Here is a 12,135-nt window from a genome sequence, read left to right as displayed (position 1 = left end):
ACCCCGCGCGCCGCCGCCCCGGCGACCGCCGCGGTTCCTCCCGGCCGGCTTCGCCCTTCGCCGCCCGGAGCTCGTGCCCTCCGCCGTCGTGCCTTCCCGGCCTGGATCCGGCGAGATCCCACCGAGGGAGCCCCGGATCCGCCTCTCCCACAGCTCCGGCCGCCGTCTCCCTCCTCTCCGGCCGTTCTCCGGCGACGATTCCGACGAGGTTGATTTTCCCCCTTCCCGAAAACGCCTAAGTCCCGAATATTTTGACATTATCATGCCCTGTTCATCGCATCGTATCTCTGCATCCGTTGCTCCGTTTTGTGCGTGCAATATGTCAACTTGTTCGTCTGAACGAGTAGATCATTTCATTCCATTGCATCATGTTCATTTGAGGTCATCTTGATGCCTGAATCTTTGTTGCAAGAGTGCTTCATGATGTTGTCTGCTGTCTGTTAACAGAACATGCTCTTTTGTCATTTTTGCCATGATTGATGTGTGCATCCTATGAGGTTGATGTCTACATGTGTTTTGATCTATGATATGTCTTATTTACAGAGGTGCTTACCATGTATTTTTTTTATCAATGTGGTGACTAGCACAAGCATGTAAACTAGGCCTCGTGATGTTGCTGATTTTAGTCCCTGTTCTGCTGTTATTTTCATGCCATGTAAACATGATGCTACGTAGAGATCCATGCATATTTTGAGATACATCAGTAAGGATGTTTTGAACATATGGTTGTTCTCTATCCATTCATGCCTCTGGTTGCAATTATGGAGTAGTCTAGCATATCATTTTCGTGCTCTACTTTTGCTTCAAAATGTTTCCTGGCAGATTGTTTACATGTTATTCAATTTTGCCAAGGTTGTTGTATTTGATCCTTGCATGCTATGAACTTCTTCTTGCCTTGTTTTGTTTCATAAACATGTCTTCTTGCTGATGTTATGCTTATCTTGTCATGCAATGACTTGTGGTGAGTGAATCGAGCTTGTTAAGTAGGGTACTTGCTGTTGCTGTTTTGCTAGGCTAAATCTGTTATTTCGTGATGCTATGTAAACCTGCTTCTACAAATCATTCTATGCATAATCTGGAGATGTTCACTAACAGTGTTTTGTTCTACATGTCATGCTCTATCCATCCAAGCCCCTGGTTGCATTTATAGCCTGTTGTAGCTTGTTCATATCTTGCTCCAAAGTTGCTTCATAATGTTGATGTCAGCCTGTTAACATTAAGTTCAGTTGTTGCCATGATTGTTGCTAGTGATCCATGCACCCTATGAACTTTATCTTGCCATGCTTAGCTTCATAAACATGTCTTCTTACTGTTGATTGCCTTGCCATGCATGTATTGATCTGTAGTGAGTTGCACAAGCTCATCTACATGCCTTCAGAATTCTGTTCCTGCCATGTTTGAATCTGTAATATAACTTGCTATGTTTACGTGGGTGCCATCATATTTTCTGATCCTTTTTGGCTCATGGTCAGTAAGGGACTTTTGTTCTATGCTTTTAGTAGATTCATGCCATGCCTTTGTTTGCCATGATAACTTCCTGTAACATGTTGTTTGATAGCTCTAAATATTGCAACCTGATGTTATTTTGTGCAAAGTCTGAACTGTTATTATTTGCAATCTTTCCATGTGTGTTTGAGCATGTTCTAGTGATTTCTGGAGATAGCTCAGTGTTCATGTTTTGTTATGCTTTACCTGTACATCATGCCCATGTCTTTTGTTTCCATGTTGAGATGCTGTAGCTTATTGTTTTGATGCTTGCAATATGCCTAGTTGCTGTTTGGGACAGATTGTTGCCATAACTTGTTTCATGTGTGTGTGTTGAACCGTTGCTCCGTTTTGAGTGTGCTCTATATGAAACTTGCTTAGAATTGCATGTAGATTCATATTATCATGTTGCATCCTTGTTTTGAGGTGTTTGCTTGATGTTTGTATGCATTTTGCATCAATGCCATGTTTAACTTGTTTTGCTCATATCTTCTAGACCGTAGCTCCGAACTAAATGAACTTTATATGTAACTTGACTAGAATCTCGTGTAGATCATCTTGGTGCATTTTAACTTGCTATTTAACAACTTGAACATAAGGTTTATTCAGATCTGGACTAACTTCGAAATTTGCATATGAGGACTTACCGGAATTCTTATATGTTGTTCCCGGCCTCATTTAAACTTGCTTTGATGTGTTGCTCTTGTTTGCATCATCTCTTGCCATGAGTAGCTTCATGTAGCCTTGTCATGCATCATGCTTGGTTGAGCATCATGTCTTGTTCTTGTGTGGTGTGTTTACCATGTTGTGTGCTTCTTCTCGATAGTTCCTGTTTGGTTGCGATCGTGAGGATTCGTTCGTCTACGCTTGGTTCGTCTTCGTGGCTTCATCATCTTCTTCATGGACTCGTTCTTCTTCCTTGCGGGATTTTAGGCAAGATGACCACTACCCTGGATCTCACTACTATCATTGATATGCTAGTTGCTTCGTTCTATCGCTTTGCTGCATTACCTATCTTATGCTCATCAAGCCTCCCATATTGCCATGAACCTCTAACCTTTGACACCTTTCCTATACAAACGGTTTCTTGGCTATGTTACCGCTTTTGCGCAGCCCTCTTATAGCGTTGCTAGTTGCAGGTGAAGTTGAAGATTGCTCCATGGTGAACAGGATTATGTTGGGATATCACAATATCTCTTATATTATTAATGCATCTATATACTTGGTAAAGGGTGGAAGACTCGGCCTTTTGCCTGGTGTTTTGTTCCACTCTTGCCGCCCTAGTTTCCGTCATACCGGTGTTATGTTCCCGGATTTTGCGTTCCTTACGCGGTTGGGTGATTTATGGGACCCCCTTGACAGTTCGCTTTGAATAAAACTCCTCCAGCAAGGCCCAACCTTGGTTTTACCATTTGCCTCACCACCACCTATACCTTTCCCTTGGGTCGGCCAACCCGAGGGTCATCTTTATTTTAGCCCCCCCCCCCCGGGTCAGTGCTTGTCTAAGTGTTGGTCTGAACTGAGCTGCATGTGGGGCCACCTCGGGGCAACTTGAGGGTTGGTTTTACTCGTAGCTAGTCTCATCCCGTGTTGCCCTGAGAACGAGATATGTGCGGCTCCTATCGGGATTTGTCGGCGCATCGGGCGGCTTTGCTGGTCTTGTTTTACCATTGTCAAAATGTCTTATAAACTGGGATTCCGAGTCTGATCGGGTCTTCCTGGAAGAAGGTATATCCTTCATTGATCGCGAGAGCTTATCATGGGCTAAGTTGGGACACCCCTGCAGGGTATAATATTTCGAAAGCCGTGCTTGCGGTTATAGGCAGATGGGAATTTGTTAATGTCCGGTTGTAGATAACTTGACACTAGATCCGAATTAAAACGCATCAAACGTGTGTGTAGCCGTGATGGTCTCTTTTCGGCAGAGTCCGGGAAGTGAACACGGTTTTTGGGTTATGTTTGACGTAAGTAGGAGTTCAGGATCACTTCTTGATCATTACTAGTTGACGATCGTTCCTTTGCTTCTCTTCTCGCTCTTATTTGCGTATGTTAGCCACCATATTTGCTTAGCCGCTGCTGCAGCCTCACCACTTTACCCCTTCCTTTCGCTTTAAGCTTTGCTAGTCTTGATACCCATGGTAATGGGATTGCTGAGTCCTCGTGGCTCACAGATTACTACAACAACAGTTGCAGGTACAGGTTATGCGATGATCATGACGCGAGAGCGATGCTTGCTTGCGTTGAGTTCTTCTTCTACTTCTTCGATAAGGGGATCAGTTCCAGGTCGGCAGCCTGGGCTAGCAGGGTGGATGTCGTTTGAGTTTCTGTTTGTGTTTCATCCGTAGTCGGATGATGCTCTGATGTATTGTGATGTTGTATTCGTGTGGCATTGTATGCCTTATGTATGTATCCCCATCTATTATGTAATGTTGATGTAATGATATCCACCTTGCAAAAGCGTTTCAATATGCGGGTCTATCCTTGGTGGGACCTTCGAGTTCCTTTTGGATAGGGTCGCATATTGGGCGTGACACATAGTTCGGCCAAGGATCTCCCGACAAGGAGAGGGATTTTAATGAATTTTACATGTCGCCCAAGGGTGAGTGTTGAAAGATGTCCACGGAGGTAAACTCCAAGATCGGCACCCAATTAGATTCTACGGGCGCGGACACACGTGGTTCGGAACCTTTATCCGAAGACAACTCCGAAAGTCCGATGGCACAGAACTCGCTAGAGGTTGGATCTGTGTTCGGCTCCAGCACCGTAGAGTATGCGACTTCCGTGGTGGGGTCCATCCCCCATCCCCGGACGGCGCGATCTGTTCTGGATCTAGGGCCAGGGCAGTCATAAGCGCTGTCTCTTGAGCATAGTCCGATGACAGATTTAAAGTCATCTTCATCGTGGCTACAGGGAGCGGCTGTCATGGGTTCGAATCTGTCGAAGATCAAGTCTCCGCGGATGTCGGCGATGTAGTTCAAACTTCCAAACCTGACCCGGTGGCCAGGGGCGTAGCTATCGATCTGCTCCAGATGGCCAAGCGAGTTGGCCCGTAGTGCGAAGCCGCCGAATATGAAGATCTGTCCGGGGAGAAAAGTTTTGCCATGGATCGCGTCATTGTAGATGATTGAAGGAGCCATCAAGCCTTATGGTGACGACACAGTGGAACTCTCAATGAAAGCACCAATGTCGGTGTCAAAACCGGCGGATCTCGGGTAGGGGGTCCCGAACTGTGCGTCTAAGGCTAATGGTAACAGGAGGCGGGGGACACGATGTTTACCCAGGTTTGGGCCCTCTCTATGGAGGTAATACCCTACTTCCTGCTTGATTGATCTTGATGATTTGAGTATTACAAGAGTTAATCTACCATGAGATCGAAGAGGCTAACCCTAGAAGCTAGCCTATGATTCTGATTGTTCTTGTCCTGTGGACTAAACCCTCTAGTTTATATAGACATCGGAGGGGCTAGGGTTACACAGAGTCGGTTACAGAGAAGGAAATCTACATATCCGAATCGCCAAGCTTGCCTTCCATGCAAAGGAGAGTCCCATCCGGACATGGGACGAAGTCTTCTATCTTGTATCTTCATAGTCCAACAGTCCGGCCAATGTATATAGTCCGACTGTCCGTGGACCCCTTAGTGCAGAACTCCCTCAATGCCCTCAGCACCAGTCCCACCCCCGCCACTAATGATGACCCCTTCTAGATCCTCCTCGACCTTCGTCGTCATCCCGGCGACCTCGGGGCAGGCGTTGCCCGCGGAGCCACCCGCGGCCTCGCTAACGGCACCACCCGCGGCCATGATCCCGATCTACCTGCGCCGCCACCCGCGGCATCGATCGCGGCTGTGGTTCCTGCCGCGGCTCCGCCGACCGCCACCCCTGCTGCTGGCGTCATAACGCCCACTAGGCCGTTCCACTTCGACAACTTGATCGCCATCAGGCTCACGTCGGACAACTATGGCGCGCCAAGGTCCAACCGTTGCTCCGCAGCCGGTCTCTTCTAGGGTTTGTGGATGGTTCGCTATCGAGTCCTCCGCAGGTCATCCCTATCGTACATGGCCCGGCCATTAACTCGGAACACCATACATGGGTGCAGCAGGACCAGGCGATCCTCTCTGCCATCCAGGGCTCCCTCGGCAACGGGGTCGCCGGTCTCTGTCTTTTCGCCGTCACCTCCATGGACGCTTGGATGACCCTAGTGTCGGTGTCAAAACCGGCGGATCTTGGGTAGGGGGTCCCGAACTGTGCGTCTAAGGCTAATGGTAATAGGAGGCGGGGGACATGATGTTTACCCAGGTTCGGGCCCTCTCGATGGAGGTAATACCCTACTTCCTGCTAGATTGATCTTGATGATATGAGTATTACAAGAGTTGATCTACCACGAGATCGATGAGGCTAACCCTAGAAGCTAGCCTATGATTATGATTGTTGTTGTCCTACAAACTAAACCCTCCGGTTTATATAGACACCGGAGGGGGTAGGGTTACATCAGGTCGGTTACAGAGAAGGGAATCTACATATCCGAATAGCCAAGCTTGCCTTCCACGCAAAGGAGAGTCCCACCCGGACACGGGACGAAGTCTTCTATCTTGTATCTTCATAGTCCAACAGTCCGGCCAAAGTATATAGTCCGGCTGTCCGAGGACACCTTAATCCAGGACTCCCTCAGTAGCCCCCGAACCAGGCTTCAATGTCGATGAGTCCGGCGCGCAGATTGTCTTCGGCATTGCAAGGCGGGTTCCTCCTCTGAAGTTTTCCAAAGTACCTGTTGTAAAGAGCAGTACTCGACTCCTCATTTAATGTTACGCTTCCTTGGCTTCTGTACTTCAATAATTTTCCAGCTTCCACTTGTCAAGCAAATGTGAGGAGTCGAGGCATTTTTACACTTGCCACCCTAACCACTTAAGTAAACTGTCCATTTAAAGAGATGGAGGTCTTCAGATCTAATACACACCATCCTCCACAAGCAAAGAATCATCATAGCGCGCATGAAAATACCATCCCAACATGGCCGGACCCTGTAGCTCCTCCTCCTGCCCTCCCAGTGCCAAGACGGGTGATTGGGAGAAGTGCACTGTATCCCACGGTCAATTAGTGAAGTTGCAAACCCAGGGGTTCCTCCCACCTTCATATCTAGTCCCCGTCCGAGCCGGATTAGCTACTTTTGACGGCGGGGAGCAAGCGGAGACTTTCCCTAATCCATCTGCAGGGGAGCGAGTATGCCTTGTCCCTTATCTGCAGAGGGGCATCGGATTTCCAATCCATCCCTTCCTCCGCGGGCTCTTGGAGTACTATGGTCTCCAGCTGCATAACTTCACCCTAGTCTCCATCCTGCATATCGCTGGCTATGTCGCCCTTTGCGAGCTTTTCCTAGGCTGCGAAGCTCATTTTGAGCTATGGAAGAGGTTGTTCTACCTCGTCCCTCGTAACCAAGAGGGATCGATATTCCAAGTTGGTGGAGCCGAGATATGGCGTATCGCCAGGACCGGATACCTATCCGGCACACCGAAGAAGGTATCCGAAGAATGGCCTTCCGAGTGGTTCTACATAGAGGACGTCTCCCTTCCTGACCCAGTTCGAATGGGTCTCCCTGAGTTCACAAGTACTCCATTGGTGAAGCGCCACAACTGGCGTCCCGGGAGGCCCAAGGAGGAAGATAGCAGAGAGGTCCCACAATTGATGAGCAAGATATGAACGCTTGCTGCATCCGGATTAACAATAATCGAGGTCATGGCCATATGCATAATGCGGGGGGTACAACCACTCCAGTACCGAGGGCATCCCATGTGGAACTTCAAAGGAGAAGACGACACTACCCGCTGCGACAGAAAAGGCCCGGACTCCACCAATGCTCTAGTGAAAATATTGTCCGAGCTATACAAAGGAGAAGAAGAGCAGTTCGTTCGTATTAAGCCACGGGACGGATTTTCCATGTACAACCCTCCCAGTTTGGTGAGTTGCTATCCCTTACTCTACTCTATCCATTCTCCCAGTCCTTTAGCATGAATTTTTACTCTGCGCGTCCATAAAAGGAATAGCGGAAGTTTACAAAGGGGATCAACAGCCCGACTCCACAGCCAGAGGTCCGCAACCGCGCCCTGGACTCCGGATTCGAAGTGGATCCGGATATATTCGTGGAGCTCGTCGAAGGGGTGTTCTACCAGGCGAGCTGTGATGGCACCGAAGTGGCCATCAATGCCGACTATCCTGGCCTCCTCCCTGTATCACACGTAAGTGAATAGGAGACTTATTTCAAAAAAGGATTCTCTCTTTCCGCCTTACCCACAGCACAACACTTATTTTCTTAAAGGGAAAGCGGTCGGCACTCCATGCCAAACCCGAGACAACTCATCAATAGGGAGTGCCTACGTCGGGTAGGCTTCCAAAAAGGAAGGCGAGCGGAAATGAGGCAAAACCGTCATCAAAGAGGTATGGTTTCAATCGTGCTCCACAACAGTCATCTTAAAATATGACACTGCCCTTCGTGTCTTGGCAGGAAAAGCATCCGTCGGACTATATCCGGGGACCCTACTTGAGGCCTCCACCAGCCGGCCTCGAGGGCGGAGGTTAATACGGGAGTGACACCGGATAACTCTCATATAGAGGATTCGGATAGACTATCCGCTACAAACTCCAAAGTAGAGAGTGCCATGAATCATCGGTGTTGGTGGGCCACACTATGCAACCCTGGTTTCTCCGAAGAAGCTTTCAATGCCTTCAGCTCGGGTGATGCGTACATCCGAGCTGCTTGAGATGGGCTTGCTAGAGCCACATACTAGTATTTGAAAGATATACGGGTAAGTAAAATCTGATAAGTATGTATATCAGTAGCCTTTGAGACTTGAAACAGTTGGTACAACTGATTTAAGGATCATTCTATAAACAGGTTCTTTCAGAGAAGAATAGCTTGCTATCTCAAGAGCTGGAGAGGTGTCAAACCCAGCTAAGGGCAAAGACTGCCGAACTAGAGGGATCCAAAAAGACCTCGACTGGTAATACTTTTCTCTATTGAAAAGACGTTATTACGTATACGAACGGTTTTGACACGTTGTCGAACTAATAACAGATTCCGCAGATAATCCCGGAGTGAATCCGGATATCCTACAAGAGGATGAACAGAGAGCTCAAAGGCATCAAGATGATGGTGAGCATATACTTACATGGGTTAGGCAGGAGAAAAATGATCTCCTGGATGCCAATACCCGGCTCAGCGTAGAATTAAAAGATGTTCTGGTCAGCTAGCTGACTCCGTGAAGGAGAATAAAAGGCTTCAACGCGGCATTTCCAGTAAGTGCTTGAACGAACTATTTTTTTATATATATAGTTCGGCGAAGAGGCAGTATAACATCGTTATGTCTGTAGGTATGCTGACTGGTCGTCCCGGGGAGGAGATGCCCGGATCCTCATCGATATGTTGTAAGAGCTTTCGCAACTACACGAGCAAGTCCGGCAGGTTATGCACGGTGTTGCCAAAGCCATATGGCCTTCTGTCTCCCTGCCAGGAGGCATGGGAGAGCTTGTACAGCTGCTGAAGGGAGCACGGCGGCACTTCCAACTATGGAAGATATCTGCTTGTCAACAAGGTGCGAGAGAAGCTTGGGCGATGGTGAAGACGCGATACACCAAGCTTGATCTGAATTATATGGCCTGGGTTGGACCTGTAGGGTCAGATGGGAATGAGATTCCCGTTAGCCTGGTATATGACTAGGTAGAATTAGCCACAAAATATTCCCAGCAGGACTATAGACTAGACAGGCTGTTGGAGGGCGTAGAAGAAGAAATGTCTTAATCAAAGTGACTATGTACTTCGATGGACATATCTAGCCGGATTGTAAATCATTTGTCATGGCGGACCTTTTCGCTTCGACCTCCTGACTCAACCGTCCGGAGTGTTTCCGAATACCCTCTCGGTTATAGAAACCGGGATACGCGTGGAAACCAGGCGTAGGGGTCATAGTTGCTTGAACAGACAAGTATCCAACTAGTTATGTTATATTACATGGGTAGTAAGAAACATCTTCCAGAGAGAATAGTTCCGTTAAGGGTTCCTTTCCCTGGGTACACATGCATTAATGTGCATGTCCGAACTCGGTTGAAAGCGTAGTATATGAAAACATCTGGGGGGGGGTTTGTATTATGAGAGGTAAAAGACATCTTTAGTTCATCGACCGAATATTCCCTTAAGAACACTAGTTTTCAGCTTCACCCAGTCTGAAGTACACATCCGGAGGACTCGACAGTAACAATCCCAGAGGTGCTCCCCTTATGCCCTAGCCGAATTAACAGGAACGTAGGGCATAAACACAAGAGCCAGGCAACCCATCTTGGCCAAAACTTAAGTCATATCGATGCATATAATGGCGAAGAAAAGGTGCCTACGAAACAAATACGCATATGCAAGGGGCACAAAGCCCGGAATGTAATTATATTAAGCTTCTGTATAAGAAGCCCCCAGGTATACTGAGCGCACATATTTTAAAGGTGGTGCGTCACAAGTGTGTAATTGAGTCACACTATAGCTTTAGGGCTAAAAAATGAAGGGAGAGTATACAAATTAAAAGTAAGTAAGAAGGGACAGAGGGAAGGAGACGAACAAAGAGTTCGGTGCTAGGCATAGAATCTTTGGAGTCTGGCCGCGTTCCAAGGGTTTGGCTCAAGTCGATTATCTGCTGCATCACGCAGGCGGTACGCTCCTCCGATGAGAACTTTATCAATGATTAAGGAACCCTCCCACTTGGGCTTGAGCTTTTCTTTTTTCTTCTCCGGTAGGCGTAGAGCGAGTTCGCCAATATTATAAGTTTTGGCCCGTACTTCTCTGCTTTGATACCTGTGAGCTTGTTGTTGATAGAATGCGGAACGGGCTTTTGCGACGTCGCGCTCCTCCAAGGCATCTAAATTGTCCTGCCGATCCAACTCAGCTTCTCTCTCTTCGTACATGCGCACTCAAGGTGAGTCATGAATAATATCGCAGGGCAAGACAGCCTCTACGCCGTAGCATGAAGAAGGGTGTATATCCGGTCGTGCGGTTTGGCGTGGTCCGCAGCCCCCAGAGTACGGAGTCGAGCTTCTCGACCCAGTGTGTGTCTGATTCCTTTAGGGATCGCACTAGTCTGGGTTTAATGCCGCTCATAATGAGACCATTGGCGCGTTCGACTTGACCGTTTGTTTGAGGGTGATAGACAGAGGTGTAATCGAGCTTAATGCCCAAGTTGGCGCACCAAGTTTTCACCTCATCGGTTGTAAAATTGGAGCCATTATCGGTGATGATGCTATGAGGGACACCATAACTGTGTACGATGCCCGATATATAGTCTATCATTGGTCCAGATTCGGCCGTCTTAATAGGTTTGGCCTCTATCCATTTGGTGAATTTATCTACCATGACCAACAAATATTTTTTCTTATGGATTCCCCCTTTAAGAGGTCCGACCATATCCAGCCCCCAGACCGCAAAAGGCCAAGTTATGGGGATTGTTTGGAGAGCGGTAGGCGGCATATGGCTTTGGTTGGTGAAAAGCTGACATCCGACACAATGTTGGACGAGGTCATGTGCGTCTGCCCGGGCTGTAGGCCAATAGAAACCTGTACGGAAGGCCTTGCTTACAAGGGCTCGAGCTGCGGCATGGTGGCCGCCGAGTCCGGCATGAATTTCCGCCAAGAGCTGTCACCCTTCCTCTTCGGAGATACATCTTTGAAGTACTCCAGTAGTGCTTCTCTTATAGAGTTCCCCCTCGTGGACTTTATTGGCTTTAGAGCGCTGAACTATGCAGCGTGCCTCGTTTCGATCCTCGGGGAGTTCTTGCCTATTAAGGTAGGCTAAGAAGGGTTCGGTCCATGGGGCAATGACAGCCATGATTAAATGGGTCGAGGGTGTTATTTCAGTGGCGGAGCCCCCGACTATGTCAGTGTCTTCTGTATCTGGGGTTGTGTTTGGATCTGAGCTAGTATTGCCAGTCTCCCCTGCCACACCACTGATGGCCTAAAAAGCCTTTCTAGAAAGATGTTAGGTGGGACTAGGTCACGCTTAGCGCCAATGCGGGCGAGAACATCCGCCGCTTGATTGTTTTCTCGAACCACGTGATGGAATTCGAGCCCCTCGAATCGAGCTGACATTTTGAGGACAACATTTCGATAAGCCGCCATTTTAGGATCTTTGGTGTTGAGGTCTCCATTTATTTGAGATATTGCGAGGTTTGAGTCCCCGCGCACTTCCAGACGCTTGATGCCATGAAGACAGCCATCCGAAGACCATGCAACAGAGCCTCGTATTCGGCTGCATTGTTGGAGTCTGTATATAATATTTGGAGTACATATTGGACAGTATCTCCGGTGGGGGAAGTTAGGACGACACCTGCTCCCAGACCTGCAAGCATTTTAGAGCCGTTGAAGGGCATGATCCAATTGGAGTATGCGCCATACTCTTTAGGGAGTTCGGCCTCTGTCCATTCGGCAACAAAGTCGGCCAGTACTTATGATTTAATGGCCCGCCGTGGTTTATAGGTGATGTCGAACGGGAGAAGGTCGATGGCCCACTTAGCAATCCGGCCCGTCGCATCGCGGTTGTTTATTATGTCATTGAGTGGGACTTCGGAGGCCACCGTGATTGAACACTCTTGAAAGTAGTGTCGTAGTTTTCGGGATGCCATGAAGA

Source organism: Triticum dicoccoides, chromosome 1B (assembly GCF_002162155.2).
Source record: "Triticum dicoccoides isolate Atlit2015 ecotype Zavitan chromosome 1B, WEW_v2.0, whole genome shotgun sequence".
Classification (NCBI taxonomy): domain Eukaryota; kingdom Viridiplantae; phylum Streptophyta; class Magnoliopsida; order Poales; family Poaceae; genus Triticum; species Triticum dicoccoides.
Note: the sequence above shows the minus strand (reverse complement) of the source record.